Source organism: Alligator sinensis, unplaced genomic scaffold (assembly GCF_000455745.1).
Source record: "Alligator sinensis unplaced genomic scaffold, ASM45574v1 scaffold392_1, whole genome shotgun sequence".
Lineage (NCBI taxonomy): Eukaryota > Metazoa > Chordata > Crocodylia > Alligatoridae > Alligator > Alligator sinensis.
This window is the reverse complement of record NW_005841898.1, coordinates 3,448,920-3,474,555: the sequence shown is the minus strand read 5'-3', so window position 1 is coordinate 3,474,555 and position 25,636 is coordinate 3,448,920. Positions and strand designations below refer to the sequence as shown.

Below are 25,636 nucleotides of genomic sequence, written 5' to 3'. Positions count from 1 at the left end.
TGTTCCGGCGCCATTAACCCTTTTGTGGCCAGGTAGGATGAGTGCACTGGCACGGAGAAGGAGAGTGCGGCCGGGATTGGGGTTGGACGGCGGCTGGAACTGGTGCCCTTTTCCCCCCGTTCCCTCCTCCTCCGTGCCCCTGTCCGGCCCGTATATACCCTTAGAGCCGCGCGCGCTGAACGTTCCCGGCGTTCGAAGGCCGTTGGGTGGTGGTTGGGCACTGTGGGGGGGAAGAGGAACTGGTCACAGTAACGGTGGAACCCCCCCTGCGGGGGCACGTGCGCCGGAGCTGGGCTGGGATGACGCAGCTCGAGGCCCCCGACAGGAGTGGGGTGGGGAGCAGCTCTGTGCTCCCCTGGTGCCTGGGGCCACACTGCCCTGGCTGGAGTGGAGATGGGGTCACGGTTCAGCCCATGTGTGGCGGTGGGCCCATGGTCACGTGCGGCGGGAATGCCTCAAGGCCTGGAAGAACGTGGCAGGAGCTGCTGACCTCAGCTGAGCTGGCCATGCTGCTTCCTTAGGGCTTGGGATGGTGGCAGCAACTGCGGGGGAGAGAACAAGGGGCTTTGCTAAGGCCTGGGTCGCTGAGGGGGCAGGAAGCAGGTGTGCAGGGAGGAGAGGAGCCAGGACATTGAGGTTCCGATGGTGTGGGGGAGGCTGGGCTCTGCCAGGTGGGGTGCTCGGCTCTGCCTGAGGCCAGGTGGGAAGCCCAGAGGTTGTCAGCCAGTACTGCAGGGTGGGATGTGGTCACTGCTCTTGACCCCAGGGTGGTTGCCAAGAGGGGACAGTGGATACAGCTGGCAGGGCTATGAGCGAGGGGCTAAATAGCAGCCCAAGAAATTAATCTTGGATGCAAGGAAGAAAGCAGGCTAGGTTTGCACCTTTTGAGACTAACCAAAGGAGTTGGATATCCTCCTGCTGGACTTCTTCTGTGGGCTTCTTCCCTGGGCTCTGCTTTCTGCACGTCCTTTCACAGCATCTGATGTCGCAAACTGGAGTCCACTCAAAAGCATGTGCTGCAGCTCCCTTCATTGGATGCTGTGAAAGGATGTGCAGAAAGCAGATCACTAGGAAGATGTGTTGGGAGGAAGTGCAGGAGGCTGGGAGTTAAGTATTGGGATCAATTACCCAGAGCAGTGATTTTCATCTAGGGTGCTGTGGTACCCCAGCATGCTTTGAGGTCTTTTTAGTGGTGCCATGGGTGCCAGGCAAGCTTAGCACTGGTAGTTCTGCCAACACAATTGACAAGACTCAACCTAAAGATTTAAATGTAGAAGTCATAATGTTAAAACTGTTCTGGCCTGTTGGGGTCTTTCTGAGTTCTTTGTGACAGAAGAGTGACTCTGTTATTTTTCTGTAGCCAGAAAATGAGTGAGGACAAAGAGCTGGCATTTTTTTGAGGGGCATCTTGACTTTAAAAAGGTTGCCAACTGCTGGTATTAGAGGTTGTGGGATTTTGGTCATTGTAAATTTATGAGTATATGTCAAACATTTGTCTGGGATAGTTTAGAAAGGGATCTCTTTGTATTGAGCTTGGACTAGATGACCTCCTGGTTTCCTTTCCCACCCTGTTTTTCTGTGATTTTTGTTGTCAAAAAGCACACAAGCAAACTTGCAAAAGGATGTAGTAGGGGATTTCAGTGATTTGTATTTTTCTGCAAGACTTGCCAAATTACAGAGAGACCCGGACTAATATAACCTGAATAAATTGCTATCTAGGCCCCTGTTTTCCAAGTGCTTCTGTGTGGATACAGGGGTCTGGCTATGCAGCACTAGTTAGAGAATTACGGCTTTTTAGTCTGTGTCACTATGCTTCTTAAAACTGTGAACAGAAAAGGGAATTCGTGCTCATCTTGCTTTTCAGATCATCTTGCTAGGTTCATATCAACTATGCAAATAGGTAAACATGAGCAGGATTGACTTTAAATCTATAAAACCATTAGTAGTTTCCAAATTAGGCTAACTTTTTAACTAATCTAAAAACTAACTTTTTTCGCCTCTTGGTTCTCTGCATTCAAATGCAGTTTAATACAATATACTTGCTCCTATATATGGATAAAGAGGACATCTGTAGTTAGCTTTTTCACTGTTTTTTTTTATCAGTTCAGAAACTGAAGCATCCACCTTTGACATTACTCAATAAGTGGATTTAAACTTATAGTTTATAAAGATATTAAAAAAAATGTAACAACAATAAGAGAAGAAATGATCAGGCATCTAATACTTGTACAAGACTTCAATTTACAAAGCTTAGATTAGTGTAGGATGCTGTGGGGAAAAATAAAGAAAATGGCACTGACTTTTATTGCATTTTATTTTTCTCCTAAGACACGGAGTATGATATTGCACGTATAAAATTGTGTCTCAGGCCCTTTATGGACTGAGTCAGGAAGAACCAGAGAATGATATTGATGCACAGGTGGATTTCCCCTGCTTGCAGTTTTTGTGAGCTAAACTTCTGCAAGTCATGGTTTACTTGTCTCCATTTGGTTTTCTGAAGCTGTAACTGTGCTAGTTGCTAGCTCCTGATGGCTGAATAATCATTAGTTACAGGGCTGGGTGAGCAGAAATGGTATCTGCTTTTTGAGATGCATCCTACATTTAAGCTTCATAAAAAGAAAGAAAGAAATGAATGGTAATAAGTGACTAATGGTTGGGTGAGAATAAGCATGTGTTGCCCTAAGGGGGAAGCATTCAGCTGGTATTGAAGGGTACTACAGTGTGAAATTTTAAGTTTTGCACTTTGAATCATATTTTACTAAGTAATTGTTAAAATATGGGTAAGTTTAAATGTAATAGATATAACTTTATCATGTATTTTTGTAAAATAGCCTTGTATTATTATTAATCGTGATTTTTTTTTTTTTTTTTTTTTTAACCAGGTCAGGTGGGAAATTTTGAGTTGAACGTAAATGCACTCTTAGCACAGTTCTGCCTTCTTATCTGCAAATTACACTGGGAAGTGTTAATTATGGCTATTTGCATAAACCATTACATAATTAAAAATGTAGTACAAGCATGCTAATTATGCAAAAACTAGGCAAACTTACATCTAACTTAAACATTAGGGTTAAGGAATGTTAGACTGTTTTAAAAAATGACTTTTTTTAGTTGTGACAGCTGCTTAATTGGACTGATTTCATGTTTCTTTAATTAACTGATTTTGAAATTTCCTGCTTCAAGTTGTCCTTTACTGAGACTTGAAAATACTTCCTCGATCTGTTATGGACCATAGCTTGGTTGCAGCTGCAGGAGCTAGGAAGCTCTATTCAAATTTGGTTTTGAAAATGATTTACTTTTTAGTATAAACAGAGCTTTAGAGTAGTTAACATACCCTAAGTATGTTTCTCTCGGTGTCTTATAAAAACTTTTGAATCTCCTCTGAATGATTAAATCATTAATTTAGAAAGGCATCTAAGGGGTCATAAACCATCCCGGGTACAGATGTAGGATTTCCTATTGTGAACTTCAGTTGAAAGGAATTGTTTTAGAGGTAACTGTAACGTTTCTCAAAGCAAATTTTTAGTAATGTGACTACCACTTCATTGTTGTTTTGTATTTATATCTAAAGCAAAAATTAGAGTGGCAGAAAAAAAATCTTGGTTTTGCATGCTGAAAAAACCAAAATCTCTCTCCACTGCTTGGTTAGATTTTGAAAATAGCTGAGAAACTAGCAACAGTGAAGATGCAGAACGTTTTATAACCAGAACATAGCTGTTGTTGCAAAATCATATAATACATGGATCTTATAAGCAGTTGCATGCAGTGATGGGTCCAGGATACTCTATACACTTTTGCTGCATATTGTTTCTTAGACATTATTAAATTCATTTATGCTACTGTAGACTTATTTTATCCAGGGCTTATGTTATTCATTGAACATTGTGTAATCATATACTCAGTAATTATAGAGCTTACAAACACTGACTCAGGTGCTTAAGGTTTTGCACACATGTAGTCCTACTGAACTAAGGTGGAACTCCTCTTAAGTACATGCCTGAGTGTTTTAAAGTTTGACTTTGGGGTAACAAATGTCAAATGAAAATCTCAGTTTAAAATAATTTATTATTACTAATTTAAGAAATGTTTAAGAGGCTAACATATGAGAAGGTTTAAAGATTCAAATGATTTATGCTTTTTGTTTTAAAACAATAGAGTAACACTAGAAAATGAAGTAAGTTTGATAACTTTCTAATTAGTTTCACTTTTTGGTTCTCATATATTATCAGAACACTTCATTCCTTGCATTGCAAACATTACAAAGGAATGTTTCGATTCTAGCAAGAAGACTTTTTTATTTCCTTTTTTTTTTTTCCAAAAAAACCCCTGCTAGTAGTGGGGAAAATTGTCTGAAGGTGCTGCCGTTATCTTCAGTGAGGCCAGGATTTCACCCAAGGCTTTAGTAAAACTTTCTGTAGCTGCTAGCAAAATTGAAATATTGAGTCTACTGATAAGTAGCTTTCACTTTCAAAGGACTTAAGTGATAACTTTCTCACATTAGGTGCTTAGTAATAAAATGACTCTGTTGGAGGTTGAGACTGAATTCATTTTCAGCCTTTATTCCCTTCATGTGGAAGTGATGCTACAAAAGTTCTTGCTACATCTAATAGACTTGAACCATATGCATTGTTTATCATGGAGCAGTGGTTAAGAAAGAGAGGGCAATTTTATTTTAAAGCCAAAATTAAATTAAAAACTGGCTGAAAGAAAAATCATCATACAAACTGAATAGGAAATAAAGTGATGTAATGAAAACAAACTAGACTTAAAGACACTTGAACGTTTTATATGGGGAGGGAGAATTGGCAGATAGGAAAAAGTGGGATGTTAACTTCAACCCTTTCTTTTTTTAACATTTTGTCTTGTTCTGTTGATTGTAATCACTACAGTAGTAATACCCAGTTTTCAGAATGCTGATGTTTTGGTCATAAATCCCTGTTTTTAGTTTCTTATAATTTTGACAAGAAGTAACCTTCTAGAATTAACTTTTTCATGCTTGGTCTTAGCCATGGACTGAACTCATTTTGTCAGGGAAGAATAAGTAAGCTTTTTTATAAATGTTTTTAACTTGGTGCCCTTGAAGCTTTGGTTACATATTTAATTTTGTCTGAGCGAACTCAGAAGTTCATTTTGCTGCCCCATGAAAATCTCTTCAGGCTCAAACAAGTTATAAATCAGAGGAAACTCCGCATTTGGGCAGAGTGTAACTTGTTGGGTGCATGTATGCTTCCAGGCAATACTCTGTTTTCCTACATTTCTTCTGAGTGGCTACATGGAGCTGAAGGTTCATATTCAGCACAGGCAAAATTAATGCTGTTGCTTGTCCTCCCATCAGAATGCGTTGGCTTAGAGGAAGGGTGTTAGGGTGAGCTTTTGTGTTGGCTCTTCCACTCACTGTCATAAATGATTTGCCCTACCTCTCAACTCTTATTATAGTGTAAGGCCTTGTATCTAGGCCAGAGTTGTATAGAATCCCCTCCTTCCACTCCCCTCCCCATCTTAAAGGTGGGTAGCTGAGTACTGGCAAAATTGTACAAATTAATTTCTTTCAGAATACAGTCTAGATCTCTACTCTGAATGCAGGTTTTATTCCCTACATTATACTGCTTTCAGAAAGACTGTGCAGCGTTCATGTGTTTGGCTCTGCTGTAAAATTGGCTTTTTACATACGTAGTGTTCTGATGCCTTCAGAGTTAGCTCTGTGCGCCAAGTCCTGTTCCTCTTATTAGACAGCTAAATACTTAAATACAGTCCTATTCCACGGAATCCTAGTCCTTGGAAAACTGTTCTTTACGTTTGTCATGCCTCTTTATTTAACCATAAGACAAAGCCAGAAAAAGTGCAGTAGAGAGGAGCATCCCTCAGCACCCTACCCCACCCCACCCCTTTTTTCTTTCTTTCTTTCTTTCTTTCTTTTTTTTTTTTTTTTTTTTTTCAATAATAGTTTTTCCAAGGCTCTATCAGGATGGAGTGGGATGACACACTCCTGAGTACCATTTAGATACGTAATAGGTAGAATAAGCTCTGGCCATATGTAAATTCAAAATATTGTTAACAGGCACATAAGATCTGTAGTTCTCAATTCTGTGCTATAACCATTAGATTTCTTTCCCAGGGACAGGAATCCTACTATCATTGAGTGAAGAGCTACGTACGATGATATTCTCTTCTCCATTTCTTTCCTTTTAAAATATTCTTTGGAATTTTTGCACTAATTACAAGTTAAAAGTATATTTTAGGGAGGGTACTATACATTCGGATGACAAAATTAAGCTTTCTTGCGTCTTGTATTATGACGCAGCCTTAACTGAATGATCATGAATTGCTTTCTTCCAAAGGATCTCTGCTTCATTTGGTACACAAGGATGGGGATGGGGACTGAAGTAAGAGAGAGGATGGTATTACTGTAAAAACACTGGCTAGGGACTTCTGAAGTTTGATTTGTACTTCTGGTTCTTTTGTATGCTTACTAGATGATAATGGATGATCCACTTAAACCAAGCTTGTTGGAAGCAAGTGCCAGTTGTGCAGGTTTTTCCTGCTGGGTCCCTTAACTGAGACAACAGGGGCTGCCTACTGGAGAATCCTAGGATTTGTGACTTTAGCTGAAGTTAGTGGAAGATTTAGCACCTCTGAAAAAGCAGACATCAGGTTCAGCTTCCAATTACTGAGCTACCCTAAATTAATGCAAATTTCGTCTTAATCTCTCAGTACCTTAGCTTCCTAGTTCCTAGCCATAAAATGTGATTCGAATTGTTTGTGTTCTAGTATTTTAAATATATATTTGTTAGTGTTTGTTAGGAATTTAGATACTACAATGTGATGAATGTCCTAAAAAGAAAATCTTAAAATATTAAGATAATCCTTATTTAGAAGGATTCAAGCAAAATGTGAAGTTACACTTTGAATGATGAGGTTAGGAAGAAATATTAAGTAGCTGCTTTGTTCATTGATCACAGCGTGTTAAATGAAACAGGGGACTTGCATGGGGAAAACATCTGAGCATGTAATTAATTAAAGACTGGATCATAATACAGAAGGGCCAAATTAAATTGTGCATACCACCTTAAATCTGTCCTTTGCTAACTTTTGTGTGCTTCACTCTGAATGCCTAAAAATATTTTAACTTTTTTTCTATATAATTAAAAAGCAATATTACTTTTAGTAGGGCATGAAAAATCCATTCACTACTGGTGAATGGAAAATGTTTTACCTCCTAAGTGTGTGGTAAGAAAGGTGTTTGCCAGCACTTTAAAAAGTATGAGGTATCTACTACTCACAAATAGAGACAAAGGAGTATGTGAGAGGAGGTGGGGTGGTTACTCTGCGTGTGTGGTACACCAGTTAATGCTATAATGACAAGGCTAGCTTCCCTGCTGCTCCTAGTTACTTGAAAAAGGGGAAGTTTATTGGACAAGCTGATAAAGTGACTTAGTAGAAATAGGACATCAATGATTGGCTAGAGCAGCCTTTATTAGCATAGATCTAAAATATACACCGTGTGTGTCATGTTTGAGTAAACACCTTTCTTTGGCCCCTCTGCTCAAGTAGAGGGCCGGGCAGTGTTTGGGCACTTCCCTAACACAGCAGGAACTGCTGGCTGAGCAGAACTCCCTGGTCCTTCTTTTCTTGAGCTAAGCTGGGTTGGCAGTAAGTGGTGCTTGCCAGGTCAGCTGAGGGCCCAATCGTGCTGGAGTCAAACTTAGGGTGACCATATTTCCAGTTTCAAAAAAGAGGATATCTGTTGAGCTGTGGGGGGTAATATGATTGGGAAGGGGGCCGTGATACGGCTGTGTCCTGCCCCTGACTCCCAAGCCACAGCCTCCCCAGCCCTGCTGCTGCCCCTCACTCCTGACCCACAGTACCTCACCCCTCCAGACCATGCTGGTGCCTCACTCCCTGATCCTTGCTGATACCCCTCAGTCCCAACCCACAGCCCCCTGGTGCTGCCTGTGCCCTGCGTTCTCGGCCCGCAGTACCCACCCTGCCTGGTGCCCCTCACTCCCAAGCCACAGTCCCCTGCAGCACTACTGGTGCCCCTCACTCCTGCCCTGCAGCCCCCTGCCCCTCCAGCTCTGCAGTGTCTCTTGGCCACCCTGCCCCTGGGAGCATAGGCACAGGCCCCGGTGCCACAGGCCTAGCCACTCAGCTCTTTGCTGCCCCCAAAGGGCCCTACCGCCTTCTTCCCCCATTGGAGGAGCAGGCACCTTCCCTGCCTCCACTGCCCTGCTGCAGGCACCTGTCCCCCTCAAGCCCTGGCCCTCCAACCCCTGTACCCCAATACATTTACCTGCATGCAGCTGCCGGTGCTTCTCCCACCTCCCTGCCTGGCTTTGTGCCGGCCACGTGCATGTTTGTGCGCAGACACATATGATGCCTCTGCCTCCAATTGCTGTCCCCCCAGCCCAAGCAGCTCCTTGCTAGGGCAAGCAGCCATGACCCTGCGTTCCCTGTGCCGGCTCCGGGCTCTCCCATCAGGGCTGAGCAGCAGCAGTGCCAGGCGGAAACTGCTGGACAGCCTTTGGTGTGACCAGCCAGAGCCTGCGCCGCACCGGGCTGCCCTGCTGCTCCTTCACTGTTACCTCTGGGCTGCCTTGTGCTGCAGCAATGACAGTGTTGAGCAGCCTCAAGACAGGTCACAGGTGGCAGTGAAGGAGCTGTAGGGCAGCCCAGTGTGGTGCTGGCTCCAGTGTGCGGCCTCAGCAAAATCTGCCAGGCAGCAGCAAGGGGAAAGGGACGCTTTCCCCTGCGCTGAGCAGAGGTTTCTACCCAGTGCTACTGCTGCTGCTCATTCCTGACGGGGGAGTCTGGGGCCCAGGCTGGGCAGTGGCGGTTCAGGACAAACTGCTGCTCGGCAAGGCAGGGGAGGGGGCAAAGCACTCCCTCCCATTTCTGCTGCCGGTGCCTCCCAGTGCAGCCACTCAGAGCCTGGGTGGGGCTGCCCTGTTTCTCTTCTGTGCTGCCACTGGCAGCCCAGAGGCAGTGGTGATGCAGCACAGATGCAGGGCAGCCCTGCATGGGCTCCAAGCGACTGCACTAGGAAGCATCGGCAGTGGTGGGGGAGGCACTTTTCTACCATGCTGAGCAGTGGTTTGTCTTGCACTGCTACTGCTCAGCCCAGGTGGGTGTGTGTGAGGTGCGCCGGATCAGGGTTGCACACGCTGGTCCCTGCCTATACCATGGGGATGGGTTGGGGGGGATGGAGCGAGTGGGCACGCAAGAGTGCAGCAACAGACGGGCACAAGTGTGGGGCCTGCACCAGTGCACTGGGGCCAGCACCGATAGGGCGCGCAGCAGGAGCGTGGGGTCCTGGCTGGCAGGGGCTCTAAGCCGGGCCAGCTCCCCCCTCTTCGTGCTGGCACAGCTCAGCCCAGCCCGGCTCCATAGATCCCTGCCAGCCCGCGCTCCTGCTACCCTGCTCTGGGCTCTGCCAGCACTGGCCCTGGGACACTGGCGTGGGCTGCGCGCTTCTGCATGCTAGCTCGCTTCCACTCCCCTCTGCTGCTTTCCCACATTCCTGCCGCCCTCTGGCTGCTCCTGCACCACGTGGCTCGCGGCTGCATGGCCAGATCGTGGGCCTCAGGAGCAAGCCCGGTCTGAGGACTGGGGTGATTGCTCACGGTCCTCCCCTGCCTCCCTGCCCCCCCTCCCCCCTTCTTATCTGAATTTCCTGCTCTGGTGTAGGCAGGCGCAAACAGCCCCATGGTCCCAGGCCAGAAGCCTCTGCTAGGCTGGGCCTTACTGGGCCTTGCTGCTTCAGGGTCCTGCTGGGGCCTGCTGGGCCTTGCTGCTTCAGGGTCCTGCTGTGGCTTCCCAAGGGTCCTACTGCTCCTGGCTCCTGTCATCTTTGACAGGCAGCTAGGGGCAGATAAATATTAATTTTCTAAATTTTTAGGGTCCCTGTGGGCTGGATTTGGCTGCATTTTGCCCACCCGTGCCCTAACCAAACTGCACAGTCCTTCATCTTGAGGCATGTGGACCCTCAGCTGACTCCACAGGGGTTGGTGGCCAGGATCAGGACCTCAGCTGACCTAGCAGACATTGCTGACTGCTCACTCAGCTCAGCTCAAGAAGGAGAGGGGCTGGGCAGAGCAGTTCAGCTTAGCCAGCAGCACCTACCACTGTCCTGCAGCTGGGAGTTTAAGAGCACAGCCACAGGTTTTTGCTCCCCCTACTGCAGCTGCCTGTGTGTTCCCTGTGAATACACCCTACCTCCTGGTATTTTCAAGGAAAGATTTTTTTTTTTTCTTCTGCCCTTTCAGAAACAAATTGCATGTCTTATTTTGTGGGGAGGGGGTAGTATGTGCGAAAGGTGCGCTATAACAGATATTCTGTCGGTAGCCATTTGTTCAGCACTGGGCTTTGAATGCTGCACTCTGACAGGCGCTCTTCATCCATGGGTCCCAATCTGTCATTCCTTTAACTCTGTCACATCACAGGTACCAGAGGGCAGATGGAAGGAAAGGCAGAGATGATGACCTCTTGCTTAATGGAAACTAGATGTTGTCTCTGAATCTAGTCACACCCAACTTGTGACTTGAAGATGTCTGATAAGTTTGACTTTCCCCACCAACTCTGTCAGCTGGAAGGCCAGAGGTGCATTCTTGTTCTCTTCCCTCTTGTAGTTGCAGGTGGAAGATGCTCTCTGCTCTGCTACTCCAGAGCTTTCTTTTGTGTACAGATTGTGGAGCTTCTCTGCCTCAGCTTCTGCTCCTAGCATTTTGAAAGTGTCATGGGTCTTGATCAATTTTGTTTTGGCCCAGGCTATTCTGAATGGGTAACTGCAAAGTCTTGTGAATGCTTATAGATAGTTTTTTGTAAAGCCCTTAGCTTAAGCTTATGGCCAAAGTGTATTACTTCAAGCACTGATGGGGGCGGGGAATTGAGAAATGTGTATTTCGACAGCTGGGCATCTGGCAGGTGATGTCTGTGGTTGCTTGGTTGATGGTGGTTACTAGAAGCTGCCAAAATGTCTGTGTGATGGTGAGTGGGTGGAAGCACTGAGAAGCTGTGTGATTGCTAGGAGGAAGTTGGTGAGTAGGTGTGGTAGAGCCCTCAGGGTGATGCATGTTGTACTAGAGGACTGGTGATAGAGGTGGTTAGTGAAGCTGACTGAGCGCAGAGGACACCTGATTGCCCTTTGCTGCAGGTGCTGCTGTCTCCATCAAGTTACTAAGTCTTGTCTGAGAAGGAGCCTAGTTTACCTTTTTATCAGGTGTCACATGGAACCAGAAAGCCAACAGCAGGGAAATACAAATTCTTATACAAACATCTGAGATGAGGAAACAGGAAGCAGTTTTGCTGAGATGTGGAACACTTGGCAGTCTGGTAGGTAGGAACCCTGAAACCAGCTAGTTTACTTAATTTTTACCTTTGCTCAGCAAAGTTCTCAGTAGCAGCAGAGACACTAGACACATATGTCTGCAGATAGAAAGGAGGGGGGAAAGTACTGTAATTCATATTAGTATAGTGAACATTAATTAAAAAAAATATTATGTAGAAATTAATTAATTAGGCCCTGAGTCTTCAGGAAAAAGGGACCACTTCCAAAAGCTGAGTATATTTTTCATGATGGGGCTGAAGACTTCACTTGCTGAAGAGTTTCAGGTTACATTTAAATAGAAGGAAAATTCCATGTGATAAAACAGCCTTCCTAAAATCTGCAGGCAGAGAGGTCCAGCACACAAGTAGCAGCGGAGTGATATTGAATTTTTCCACTTTTGTTGGTGCTATTTTGGAAGCCAGTTTTTGACCCCTGCTGACTGCCTGCCCTTTGGACAGGGGGCTGGACCCAATGATCTTGCGAGGTCCCTTCCAGTCCTAATATCTGTGAAATCTATGAAACCTATGGTCAGTGCTGAAATGAACAGGCATTGAATTCATTTTACTTTGCTGCTGCTTGTGGGACAGCCACAATGAGGAGGATGCTAAGACTGGGAATTCTTTAGCTATAATAAGTGTTGACTGAGTCAGGAGTCAGGTCAGATCTGTGGACTGCCTGCCTGAGTCTGTAGCAGCTTCAGGAATTGGGGAAAGAGCTCCTCCCTTTCAGAACCTTGATGAAGAATTAGGCATGATTGTAAGGTCATTATTTGTCAGACTTGGGCTCTTAGGATGTTTGTTAAGAAAAACCCTATGTTTTTATATATATATATACCATGGCAAAAATCATAGCAATTGAAAGGGGTGGTGGCATAGGGATTGAAGGATAAGGACACAAATTTTCCTTTTCAAGACTTTGGCACTGGAATCCAACAGTGGTCCCCTCACTAGATTCTCTGCCTCTTGTCTGGTAGGTTTAGTTTTCTGGCCAAGAAATGTCTGGGGATTTTTTCAAGACCCATTCTTCGGTCTCCTGTTGATTCTCATAGAATTAAAGAATCAGTGGAATGAAGATTGGGGAAAAAGGGTATATGCTTTTTTGCTGCCTCCATTCTGCTAATAATTCCACATTTAGATTTGTCACCTTAAAGTCTGCCAATGATACCAATTCTGTAGTAACTCTGAAACACAGATCTGACTAAATAAGACTGACTTAGTCCAAGTTTGCAGAAATTTACGATTAATGCATTAAGAGAAGATCTTAGCTTGTTCTTTTAGTATTTAATTTGGTGACTCCATATGCTCAATACGAATGATAATTTAGCATGGTATTTCTAAAGACTTTTCTTCAGCAATGCTCATCCAACTTTCATCAGAAAGGCAGTATTTTTGTTTTGTTTTCTTTTGTTTGCTTGCTTTGTGACAGTTTTTTTCAAATTTCACAGGAAAGTATATCGTATAAATGGTTCTGTAAGTTTAGTTGTCTTGATCATCAAAAAGCAGAGAGCACTTCTTTGAGAATGCAGCTTAAAGGACAGATCTTCTGAATAGTTAATAATTGGAATGAGGTGCAAAAAGGATGCTTTTTCTTTGTTAGTATATTTAATTTAGAAAATCTGTTTTCTCTGCTACCATAATCAGTAGAGCATGCTATATGTTTCTCATTCATCAGCATGGATAAAAATGTTTTTTTGTAATAGGCAGACAAGGTTCCTTGGGTGAATTTGATATCTTTTATTAGACCAACCCAAATGGTTGGAGAATAGTTATTAAGCAAGCTTTCGGGTTCAAAAACCCTTTGTCAGGCTCAGGAAGCTGCAGCAGTTGGTGTGTGCTCTTCTTGGATGGAATGAAAAGTAAAGAAGCCAGGGGCTGGGCTGGGCTGGGGAGTCAGTTGCCAGGCAGATTATAATGTATCAAAAATCCAATGTCTATGTTTAGTCCCTGATCTCTAGTATCCAGCAGGTTGATGAAATGGAGCTCATAGGCTCGTCTCTGGGATGTGTTGTGTAAATTTCCCTTGAGGATCAGGACTGAGAGATTGGAGAGAGAGTGGCCCTCCTGTGAGAAATGTGCCCCCACCGGTAATTGGGTGTTTCTGTCTTTGATGGATTTCCGGTGTGCATTCATTCTGGTGCGCAGTTGTTGTCTGGTCTCTCCTACATATCTTCCATCAGGGCATTTGGTGCACTGGATGAGGTATACTACATTCCTGGAGGTGCAGCTGTAAGATCCTGGGATGCTGATGGCTCTGTTGTGGGGTGTAGTAATAGTGGGGGTGGTGGAGATGTGGGGGCAGGTTTTGCATTTCTTGTCATGGCACGGTCTGGATCCTTTTGGTGTGTTCTGGGGTTGAGGAAGTTTGCTTCTGGTGATGAGGTTGGCGAGGTTCGGTGCTTGTCTGAAGGCTAGGATGGGTGGCTCTGGGAAGATCTTTTTAAGAATAGGGTCTTTTTCTAATATGGGTTGCAATTTTTTGAGGATTTTCCGTACAGGTTCAAGGGATGGGTGATAGGTCATAACCAGCGGTGTGCGATTTGTGGGTGTTTTTCTTCTGTACTGCAGCAGTTCTTCACGTGGTATCCAGGTGGCTCTTTCAAACGTGCGATCTACCTCTCTGGAGGAGTGTCCTTGCTGGGTGAAAGCCTTTTTAAGATTGGTGAGGTGGCAATCCCGGGTGTTCTCTTCAGTACAGATGCGGTGGTATCTGAGGGCTTGGCTGTATATCACTGCTTTTTTGGTGTGTTTCGGGTGATTGCTGGTTCTGTGCAGATATGTATGTTGGTCTGTGGGTTTCTTGTATACTGTGGTCTGTATTTTACCCTTCTGGATACTGATCCTTGTGTCTAAAAAGGGGATGTTGGTGTTGGAGTATTCTAAAGAAAGTCGGATGGAGGGATGGTGACTGTTGAATTTCTGGTGGAACTCAAGTAGAGATTCCAGGTTCTCACTCCAAATGATGAAGATGTCATCGATATATCGTAAGTACAGCAAGGGTTTGATGGTGCAGTTCTTGAGGAAGTCTTCTTCCAGGTGGCTCATAAAAAGGTTGGCATACTGTGGGGCCATTTTAGTGCCCATAGCTGTTCCCATCATCTGGAGGAAGTGTTGATTATTAAAAGTGAAATTGTTGTGTGTGAGGATGAAGTGTATAAGCTCAGTGATATCTTTGGGTCTGTATTCTGGGTTGTAATCTTGTTCCTGTAGATATGTAAGGCAGGCATGGATGCCATCCTGGTGTGGGATGTTGGTGTATAGGCTGGTAACGTCCATGGTGGCTAGGAGTGTGTTCCTGGGAAGGTGGTCTATGTTTTTAAGTTTCCGTAGCAAGTCTGTGGTGTCTTGGACAAAACTTGCTCTGTGGGTGACAAGCGGTTTTAGGATGGATTCAACAAAACCTGATATTTCCTCAGTTAGGGTCCCATGGTTGGATATGATAGGTCTGCCAGGGTTCCCTTGTTTGTGGATTTTAGGGAGCATGTAAAAAGTCCCTGGGTTAGGTAGCGGGGGGATCAAGGTCTGTAGTTTTTCTTGTAATCTTGGTGGAAATGATTTGATGGTATTGTTGAGTTTTTTGGTGAAAAGGGGAGTAGGATCTTCTTGTAGTTCTTTGTAGTAGGTGGTGTCAGAGAGCTGTCTGTTGGCTTCCTTTATGTAATCCTCACGGTTTAGGATGACTATGGCTCCTCCTTTATCTGCTGGTTTTATTACTATTTGGTGGTTAGATCTTAGAGATTCTATGGCCTTTTTCTCTGGTAGAGAGAGGTTGTTGTGGTGGCGTGTGTTGCTGATTATTTCATTGTTCATTCTTTCCCTGAAGTAGTCAATGTAGCGGTCAAGGTTAGGGTTTCGTCCACTGCGAGGTGTCCAATCTGATGTTTTTTTGGTTTTTTTGGCATTGATCTTTTCTTGAATGTTGTCAGAGGATGAGTTGTTGTTGGGAGTGGGTTCAGTTTGGTCGTGGAAATATTCTTTGAGGCGCAGGCGTCGGAAGAATTCTTCTAGTTCTCCACATTGAAGTATTTTATTAGGGTGTTTTTCTGGACAGAAATTTAGGCCTTTAGAAAGGACAGATATTTGTGGGTTGGTTGCTGCTTGCAGTTTTGTAATAAGCACTCTCTTTCTGGAGCCTTGTTCATTAACACAAAGATCTCCTAGCATTTCTCCATGTTAAGTTTTGGAATCTGGCATTTGACCTGTCCTGCTTCAATACATTGTAGAGAAGTATGGGAAGTGTCGGGGCAGATCTAGAGAGGGGGTGGCAGCATGGTCACACCCCACTTAGGTTGTGCCACACATGAGCTCTTGGTGCTGGTTTGGAGCCCAGAGGGTGACTGTTGCTGCTGTTGTTCATTCTTTGCTTTTCCCTGATGCAGAATTCAGCAGGGAAGGGAAAGGGGAACAGCAGCCGTGTTCATTTCCTGGGCTCTGGAACCATTCAAAAGCAGGGGCTCCAGCCAGACCCCGCTCCAATTAGCTGATGAGCTCAGAGCTCACTGCATCAACATGGATGGGAAGCCACACCCCACTTCTCCATTCCTGGACAAGTTTTTGAAAATCATAATTATTAAACTCACTATAATGTACATTGTACTTTATGAAAGGAGGAAAAAGCAGCTTGTATTGGAGAGGATAATGATTATGGAATGATGGTAGCAGTTGCGCAGTTAAACTGGGGCTGCCTTACCTTTTAAACTCCCATTCCCATTGTTCTCTTCCCCCCCAGTTTCTTAATGTTTCTTCTTAACATTTCCTTTGTGTCATCTCATCCCAGGGTAGGATTCTAGAATAGCTATTCCTAAATAACTCATTGTTTTTGTGGAACTAATGATTTTTGGTAATTGGATGGATTGAATATTTGGGAGAGGTGTTAGGCAAGCTTCCGGGTACTTTTTCAGGTCTGGGAAAGAAGCAGAAGTAGCCTAGGTCAGGCTAGACAAATCCTATAACTTGTCTAATGTCTTTTCCAGCTATCTTTTGTTGGACCAACTGAATATTACCAAAGAAGCCCTTGCTTCTTGCATACTTCCTGTACCAACAAAGTTACAACAGCAACACTCCTTTCTGTGGACACATTTATTCCGTAATATGCCTTGTTTCAGTTTAGCTGTGAAAGAAGATTAAACTAAAATGGAACAAGTACTTATTCTAGAATAACTCATGTTCATGCATGGAATTATTGCTCTTGAAATGTGCATGCTACCTTAATATGAATTATCTGTCAACTGTAGAAAATCCATAATACCCCCACGCAGCTCTGGTCTATCACCTCTTTTTGTAAATATGAAACCTGGAAGTGGGGAGACTTCCGTTACTGGGTCCTAGTATCTGTAGAAATAGTAATTTCTCTCCTTTACATGTCAATGCAATGCAATGCAAGAAAGTTAGTGCTCATTTAAAAATACTAGGAAAATCGCAGACCAAAATCTTTACATCAAGGGTCACGGTTGAAAGGGTGCTTCACTAGAGCCTAGCTAGCATCTAGGTTCCACTTTCTTTACCATAATTCCATACCTCTTAAATTTTTATCATTTTAAGATTAACAATCCCTGTCAAGTATTTCTTTAGTAGAACACATGCAGTATATTCCACAAATACAACTAGATAAAGACATTTCAGTTTATACAACAGAACAGCAACTACTATTCTGTAAAATTCAGTACTATAAGGATCCTGCCCTCATTGCTCGTGGGATTCTTATGTATAATGGGCACAATTCTGAGAAATCATTTGAAGGGTTAGTCTCTTTTTGCTGTATGCATCTTATCATCAGGGAGTCTTTGTACTGTCACATGCAGATTTTTTTTGTTGGTTTTGTTTGCCTTCTGAGATTTAGAGACTCTACAACCTCTCTGGTGAGTCCAACTCACTCAGCATTTCCTCAGAAGTTATGTTCCCCAACCCCCTATTTTCATTGCCTTCCATGGGCTCTCTCCAATTTGTCCACATTCTTTCTGTAGTGGGGGTCCCAAAACAGTACTCCAGATGTGGCCTTGCGAGTGCTGAATAGAGGGGTATAATCACTTCCCTCAAGCTGCTGGCAACACTCCTACAAATGCAGCCCAGTATGCTATTAACCGTCTTCACAACAAGGACACAGTTGGCTCATATTCATTTTCTTGTCCACTGTAATGCCCAGGTCCTTTTCTGCAGAACTGCTGTTTAGCCAGTTGGTCCCCAGCCTGTACCGGCACATGGGATTCTTTTGTCCTAAGTGCAGGACTTTGTACCTGTCCTTGTTGAACCTCATGAGATTTGTTTTGGTCCAATACTCCAATTTGTCTAGGTCTCTCTGAATCCTAGCCCTACCATCCAGCATATCTACTACTCTCCCTGGGGTTGGTGCCATTTGCAAACTTGTTGAGGGTGCAGTCCATCCTATCTTTCAAGTTGTTGAACAAAATTAGCCTCTGGACTGACCCCTGGGGTACTCCACTTGATAGTGGCTCCCAGCTAGACATAGAACCATTGACTGCTACCCCCTGAGCCCAGTGATCCAGGCAGTTTTCTATCTACCTTACAGACAATTCTTCCAACCTATACTTCCTTAGCTTGCTTGTGAGAATGCTGTATCAAAAGCCTTGCTAAAGTCAAGGTGTTCCACTGCTCTCCCTGCACCCACAGAGCCAGTTAACTCATCATAGAAGGCAGTTAGCCTGTGAAACAATGTGATATTTTACTTATTTATAGAGAGAAAATCTACTTCGGTTAGTCTAAGGTGCAACTATACTCTGCTTTCTACTTGAGTTCAGATTAACATGGCTGTCTATGTCTATGCCAGAAAACTGGTGTTTTCTACAGTATAGAGTCTGCAGTAATGCTATAGAATGGCTTTGAGGAGACATCACCCTTCTTCTCCTCCCACTCCTCCCCATTTTCTACAAATCCCCATAATTTTCCCTATGTCTAATTTGTTTGAACATGGTGGAGGATTTGCATTGTTGTATTAGTTTGCTGAACATTTTATCTTGGTTACTTCAACTTTTTGCAGCAAAGAACATGTGCATTAGTAGCTTACACAATCCTAAAAACAAGCCTGTTGGAATCTACCAGTGGCTTGTGGGAGGCGAGGGAGATTTATTAAGAGTTATGATGATATTTTTAAGATTAGAGTACAGGTACTTAATGCAGTCACATTACTGAGGAGGAAAACAGGCTTTGATGTTAATTTTAAAGAAATGCTTTCAGTTTTATTTTGATTGCTTTACTTGTCAGCTGTTGTACTATATTTTTTAAGGTATAGGAATAATACTTGATATCTTCACATCGCAAAAGGTGCCTGAATTTGGGGAAAAATATGCTGCTATTGGAAGCAGTGATGCAACTTGAAAGTCTAGTTTTTTTTCTTGTAGTGTTACCTTATTGAAATAGCTTCTTGTTGACATCCACCCATTTATGGTCATGGTAAAATCCCCATGGCAAATACAAAAATTACTTTAATAGAAAAAAGAATATCAGGAAAATGTATTGTGTGTCTTCTAATGCAGTTTAGAATTTGAAAACACAAGAAAATTGGTTATCTACCAGTTTGTGCTCTACAAATTTCAGTTAAATTGATTACATGAAAAATACTGTGGTACTGAGTCATCATAATGTTTTGGATATGTTATTTAGATTTGTTTCCTATGTATGAATAAACCATACAGGAGATCGCCATAGCAGTAGCCATATTAACATCTAATAAATATAAAAAACATGTACAGCTTTTTACTGTGTTACATGATGTCAGGGTAGAAATCAGACCTTGTGCAGCATGTTGCCAACATTGCAACAGGTTCACTGCCAATTAAACGATCTCTGACTTGTCAGGGGTTTATAAGTCAGGCATAAAACAAACAAACAAAAAAAATCCCCAACCCTCCCCCACTCTGTTCTGACCCAAACTTCAGCAGCGCAAATAAGGTTGTAGCAGAACACTCCCATTAAGACTATTGAGTTCCACACCTAGTTAGTGTATCTGCTGTTGGAAATCTGTCAACACTGTTTACTGCTATGAAAAGAGAAATCCCTCCAAGTTTGGTTAAAAAGGAGAAATAAAAATGGGTGAGTTCAGCCTTCTTTTTTTTTCTTCCCAATTTTCTAAAATTAGCTCTTTAAAATGCCTTACTTTTAACATTAGCCAAGAATGTAAAGGAGTAGTTTCTAAGGAACTAATCCTGCTAAAAAATTAGGTTACTTGTGAACTGCAGGAATAATAATTTTGAAAGAAGTGAGCATGCACAAATGCACACCTGAAAATAATAAACGTTGATTGCTCTAATTTGTACAATCCAATTGAAAAAAATGTATATAGTCTAAATATGTTTTTTTACACAACTTGGGATTTGTTTCTATTTTAGTCATTTGTTAACTATTAAAATGCCCCAGGAATCAGGATTACTAATTAAATTCTTAATCATTTGGGCCTTTCTGCACTACAGTAGTATTAAATTTTATAGAATTATTTTACCTTTTTTAGATGTGGTCATGCTTAACTGTATTACTGGCACATTAGACTTCTGATAGCTGTCAGCCAAACAAGAGATTTGTTTTAGAAATTCATCATATAACAAATGCCACTCTTTATATGTATTTAAAATGTTTTTTAAAGATTTAATAAGAGTAAATATAATGATTATTTTGTATTTATAATAAATATGTAAAGTCTGATTTGATTTTTTTAAATTTAATTTTAATTTAATTTTATTTTCTCTCCAAGGTTAGAAGCAAAAATTGCATATACTTAATTTACATGTTCATTTATTGCAATTATCAGCACAAATCAAACATGAACATGCAGAAAGTTGATTTGTTCCAGGCATGCTTAATTATACGTGCAGATAACATTTTTGTGCGCAAAATTGTCTGCCTGCCTGAAAATAAGTCCCAAGCCATATTTTATTTTAAAAATGATATTCAAACATACAGAATCTTTTGAAAGTTGCATTAAAAAGAGTCTTTATTTATAGAACAGACCATAACAACTCAAATGTTGGGCTACTGTCATTTTTCCTTAAGTAGTGATTTTTTTTTCCTTTTTCAGAAATTTCCTGAAAGTCCAGAAATGAAATATACTTATAATATGTATAGATAAAAGAAACTTTATAGATGTTAGTAAAACTTCCTATGGAGTTATGTTGTCATTAAATCAGCTGCCTTTCTGTCTTACTGCAGATGAAAATCTGTATCTCCAGCTCTTATTTCATTCTCACTGACAAACAGAACTGGCTGACTGTTGTTTTCTTGTGCAAATGTTTTGTTGTTGTAAAATAGCCTTTTTAAACACCCCCCCCTTTTTAGTTAAAAATTGTTGTAATACATTGTTTTTTACTCTTAACTATCTCCTATTTTTGTTAATACTATTTTCAACCTTTTAAAAATGTTTACAGTAAGCATATATATTTTCCCTTAAATTATATTCAAATAAATATGATTTAAAAATATTGATCAGTGTTTTTTAAAAACATGAAAAGCCTACAAAAATGGAGCAGTGGTGTTGAATGACTAGCAGGAGGAAGATGGAAAGAAGTGTGTGATGAAACTGTTACTAAATAGTGTAATATATCGGTAAATCACGCTCTTCAAAAAGAGCAGTTTTAATTTTCTGCTTTCTATTCTCTTCCTGCTTCTCTGGTGTTTCCTGCTTTGTAGGGTGTTGAATTTCAGTTAAAAAATATATAGAACATAGACATATTAGACATAGGTGCTGTCGATCTAATAAAGTAACTAGAACACGAAAAAATTGAAACTCTGATGGCCCTATGATATTGATGTGAAACCTGTAGCCCATTCAGAGCCTGGCTATTCTCTATATTAGCTGGTGGTGTGTAGAGCAGTGCAGCCAGTTTAAAAAAAAAAAATTATATAGTGGTTCCTCAGATCCTGGAGCCAAGCAGAGCCCTGTTTATCACCAAAAGAGGGCTTCAGCTGACAGTGTCTTGGGAGAAATGGTGATGTCAAGGCTTTTAATTAAACTCAGCACACTTTGCTGGCCTGGGTTGAAACTCAGAATAGTGTTCAGCTCTCAGGAGGGTGAAGGGAAGCACACCAGACTCCAGAGAGGAAGTGCTGGAGCTTGAAAGTAGGTTGAGAGGAGATGTTGTGAAGGGTAACCTTATACTGGAGTTCAGGATGTATAGGTTCAGTGTAATTTCATCAATTCCAGATTTAACTTCAATGCATTCAGTCAACATTACAAGGCAGTGGTGCTCAACCTTTTTTAAACAGTGGGCTGGATAGGCAGTGCACAGTCTGTCAGTTGGCCAGATCTGGCCAGTGGTCCCAGTCTGGCACCCAGGGCAGTTGCTGTGGGGCCCCACCAAGCTGTGCAGAGAGGTAGGGGGGGCAGCCCAGTCTCAACCCAGCCCTGCAGGGGTGTGAGAAGGGATGTGGCCCAATCCCAGTCCAGCTATGGTGGGGGGCGTGGGGGTGGCCTGGCCTTGATTCAGCCTTGTGGGGAGGAAGTGTGGCCTGGCCCCAATGCAGCTGCAAGGGGAAGGGACATGGCCTGGTCCTGAGCCAACCATCAGGGGGTGGGGGTGTGGGCCAGCTTCAATGCAACCATACAGAGCTTGGGTTTTGGGACTTGGGCAGTTGGGGAGGGTGGTGGTATTAATTGCCACCGCTCCCACACTGCCAAATTTCCCAACCAGCAGGCAAGCCCTGTGGGCCAGGTACTATGGCCACATCTGGTCCACGAGCTGGAGGTTGAGCACCCTTGTTATAAGGGCATGTAGATGCTGGTGTCTGTGCATTATGTACAAGGTATCGGGAAGTTGATCACAATCATTTCAAAATGAGATTTCAAGTAAATTAAAATTTGAATGCTTTCAAAATACAAAACATTACTGGGGTAGGAGAGAGTATTGTGAGTAGCAAAACAGAATGGGTGCACCAGGAGACAGGAGGTGATATTTAATAGCTTAACAGCTTTGAGTGTGTGGTAAAGGTGTGTGCATAACAAGTGATCCTTTTCTATAACAAAGGGCACTAGAAGTCACAGCTGGCTCTCAGTAATTTGGACATTTAAGACTTGGGTAACTATGCCTGAGTCTAGAGGTCTTTTCTTTGTTATGCTCTAAAAGAAGAAACCTTAGATTCTTCTCTTGCTCTTTTTGATTAAGTACATGGCATGTTATCAAAAATGCAATACGGTACATTTGTGTTCCATAGGTGAAGGCAATTATTTCGCTTACCATGACAAACTCCTATTCTTGCTGGGGCATGTCGAACATTATTGTTATTATTGACAATGTTTTGACAATGCCCCTTTATTTGGCAGGCCCCCAGCAGTGTTGTATAGACAGATTTCATCACCTGTTTAATCTGGTGATCAGTGTACTTGTCAAAATGTACACTGACATTACTATTTCTGTATACAACAAGGATCTTTTGCACGCAAACATTACTGATTGTGTGTTTATTTAAAGCACTGTGCATTCCAGCAAAACATGTGAAGAGTCATGTTTACTTTTTTGTTTATATAGAAATTGGTAGCATTCATCCATGATCTTTGATCTTGCTGAGGTTTTCACAAGTACAGTATTGTATTTTAATTTTAATGTTGTCTTCACTAGGTTTCAGAGTCAAGGTATAGCATGAATGAACAGAGATGAATGGAAGGGTGTAGGTTGTAGCCGTGTTGGTCTAAGGACATAGGCAGACAAGGTTCCTTGGGTGAATTTGATATCTTTTATTAGACCAACCCAAATAGTTGGAGAACAGTTATTAAGCAAGCTTTCAGGTTCAAAAACCCTTCGTCAGGCTAAGGAAGTTTCAGCAGTTGGTGTGTGCTCTTCCTGGATGGAATGAAAAGTAAAAAAGCCAGAGGCTGGGCTGGGGAGTCTCACTCACTAGAGCAGTTGGATAGACTGGCTCTCTGTAGCCTCCGGCAAACTTCACTGTATTGGTTTACTTCTAATGTCCTTAAAGTCCTCCTTTGCAACAATTGCTAGGAAAGGTTTAAATGCAAGTTTAAGCCTGGGAATTCCATTATACAGTGACTAAAAGTAATCTGAGGTTGTGGAGCAAATGTATATGTTTATATCTGAAACTCTTATTTGTAGACCCAAAGGATGGGCTGACTAATAGGTCATGGGGTGATGAAAGTGGAGACTTCACAGATAGTCAAAACAGGATGATTATTAGCTTGATACTGCCTGCCTGCCTGAGTGAGTGAGAAATAAAGCCTGATACTTCCTCCTAGCTTGGCAAGAAGCTTTCTCATTCCTTGTCATTATGAAAATTAGTAGGATACAAATGTTTGAGTATAGCATTTACACACTTCGTTATTACTTTTCTAGGTATGTATGAGCAGTCTGATCATTGCCACATTGCAGACATTGCGAGGATGATGTTAGTGGTGGATAGAATAATGATTTAGAGAAAAATCTGTTGGTCATTTACTCATTTTTAATTTTAATTTAATTTGGTTTCTTTGTATATTTTAGTAGCTCTTTTCAGTTTACAATCAGCAGTGGCTAGAATGACTATTTTACCTGTTCCTCTAGTTTCCTAGTTGTTAAGGGTCTTTTTCTGTTAACAAAATTTTACACTTGGCCTTTATCTACATGTGTAAAATTTTACTGATTTACCAATGTTATAAAGGGCATGTTTTTTGTAACAGTTCAGTTGTGTTAGCAAAGGCCCTTTGTGCAGATGTAATTCTACGAGCATAGCTGTTTTGCTTAGCCAAACTGGAGTAAACTATATTTGTATGAGAAATTTAAACTGCATCTGTATTTAGTAGGATTTTACCATTTTATCTATGCTGGCATATTTAAAGTGCTGAAGCTTTTAAGTGAAGACAAGACTTTAAAATCAAGTTCACAGTTTGATTAACATTCTTGCTCTAAGAGTATCACAAAGCTGGAACACAAAATTAATAAGCAAATAACAGTTGCTATATTTGAAGCTGAGATCATTCTCTGCTCTACTGAATTTCTGCAGGTCAGAAGAACTGAGACACTTTGACTACATTAAAGCCCTTTTTCAGGGTTTGTAATTTTGAAATCCAAGCTGTGTTAATTCATGGTTGAATCTGTATGTTAGGTTCCTAACAAAGTGTTAAAAATCTGACTTTAGCTCCTGCTGTTGGTAAACTTTTTGCCTACATAGGTAAAGAATTTAATTCACATATAAATCTGATACAAATTCAGGTTCAGTATATTGCAATTCCAGCTACCTTGGCCTTTAAGACTTTTTCAATAGACTTTAATAAAAGCAGGATCAGGCCCCTATCATTAATTTTCTGTGCTCATATGCTTTGCAGGAACATTTTAAGAATCCTGTTGTCCCGTTAAAAGCTTGGTGTTCGGCATGTGTGTTAACTATAGCTAACATACATTTAACTAGCATTTGCTGCTAAAGCTTCTTCTGTGCTATGCAACTCTACTTCAACTTGTTTACTTTCGTTATTATGGCTCATATCAGTTCACTGGATTTGATGTTTACTCTGTATATGGTTTATGTTGAAAACAATTCATGAAATAAAAGTGCATAATATTATCAGCAGGGGTTTAGGTTGTAGCCGTGTTGGTCTAAGGATATAGGCAGACAAGGTTCCTCGGGTGAATTTGATATCTTTTATTAGACCAACCCAAATGGTTGGAGAATAGTTACTGAGCAAGCTTTCGGGTTCAAAAACCCTTCGTCAGGCTAAGGAAGCTGCAGCAGTTGGTGTGTGCTCTTCCTGGATGGAATGAAAAGTAAACAAGCCAGGGGCTGGGCTGGGCTGGGGAGTCAGTTGCCAGGCAGATTGCACTGGCTGACAGTGGTGTAACTAGGGTGGGGCAGCTTGGGCAACTATCCTGGGCACTGACTTGGAGGAGAGGAGGTGAAAAAATAAACAGATTGTGCTGGCTGGCAGTGTGGTAGCAACCAGAAGGTAACCACTGCTGCTGTGTCCCAGGTACCTAGGTCTGTCATTGCACTGCTGGGCTGACAGGAATATGTATGGTGCAGGTTGAAACTAGGCTAATTGGCCCAGGACTTGAAACCAGACACTTGCTAGTTAGGGGACCAACCTGTCTGAGGCAATGCTGGATACAAAGACAAGGATGAAATCCAAGTAGGGTACAAGACAAGCTTGGTCACTGCTACACTGTTTGTGTTCAGAGAGGGTGTTAAGAAAATTACTGAAATAAGTTATGCACATTATGGTTTTACAGAACTTCTTACAATTCACTTTAAAGCTTCTTCTAAAATTGAATTTGCCAAGGGCATGACCTTTATCAGAATTTAAATCTGTCAACCCACATGCATTGGGCAATTACAAAAAAAAATAGTAACTGCATAAGTATTAATACTATGAGGTTTAATATATGCATATTAAATA

General features: G+C 42.2%; 1 protein-coding gene across 9 annotated transcripts in view; it reads left to right on the top strand.

The window, feature by feature from the left end:
• The window catches only part of KDM4C (lysine demethylase 4C), a 502,970-nt gene continuing 477,334 nt past the window's right edge, over nucleotides 1–25,636 (top strand). For 8 of the 9 annotated variants that reach the window (XM_006018370.3, XM_025197541.1, XM_025197540.1 and 5 more), the window contains exon 1: nucleotides 1–32. The gene's annotated coding sequence lies outside the window, so the exon portion shown is untranslated. Of the gene's footprint in view, nucleotides 33–10,439; nucleotides 10,597–25,636 lie in introns of those variants that run through there. The other variant, XM_025197539.1, reaches the window with a different exon arrangement.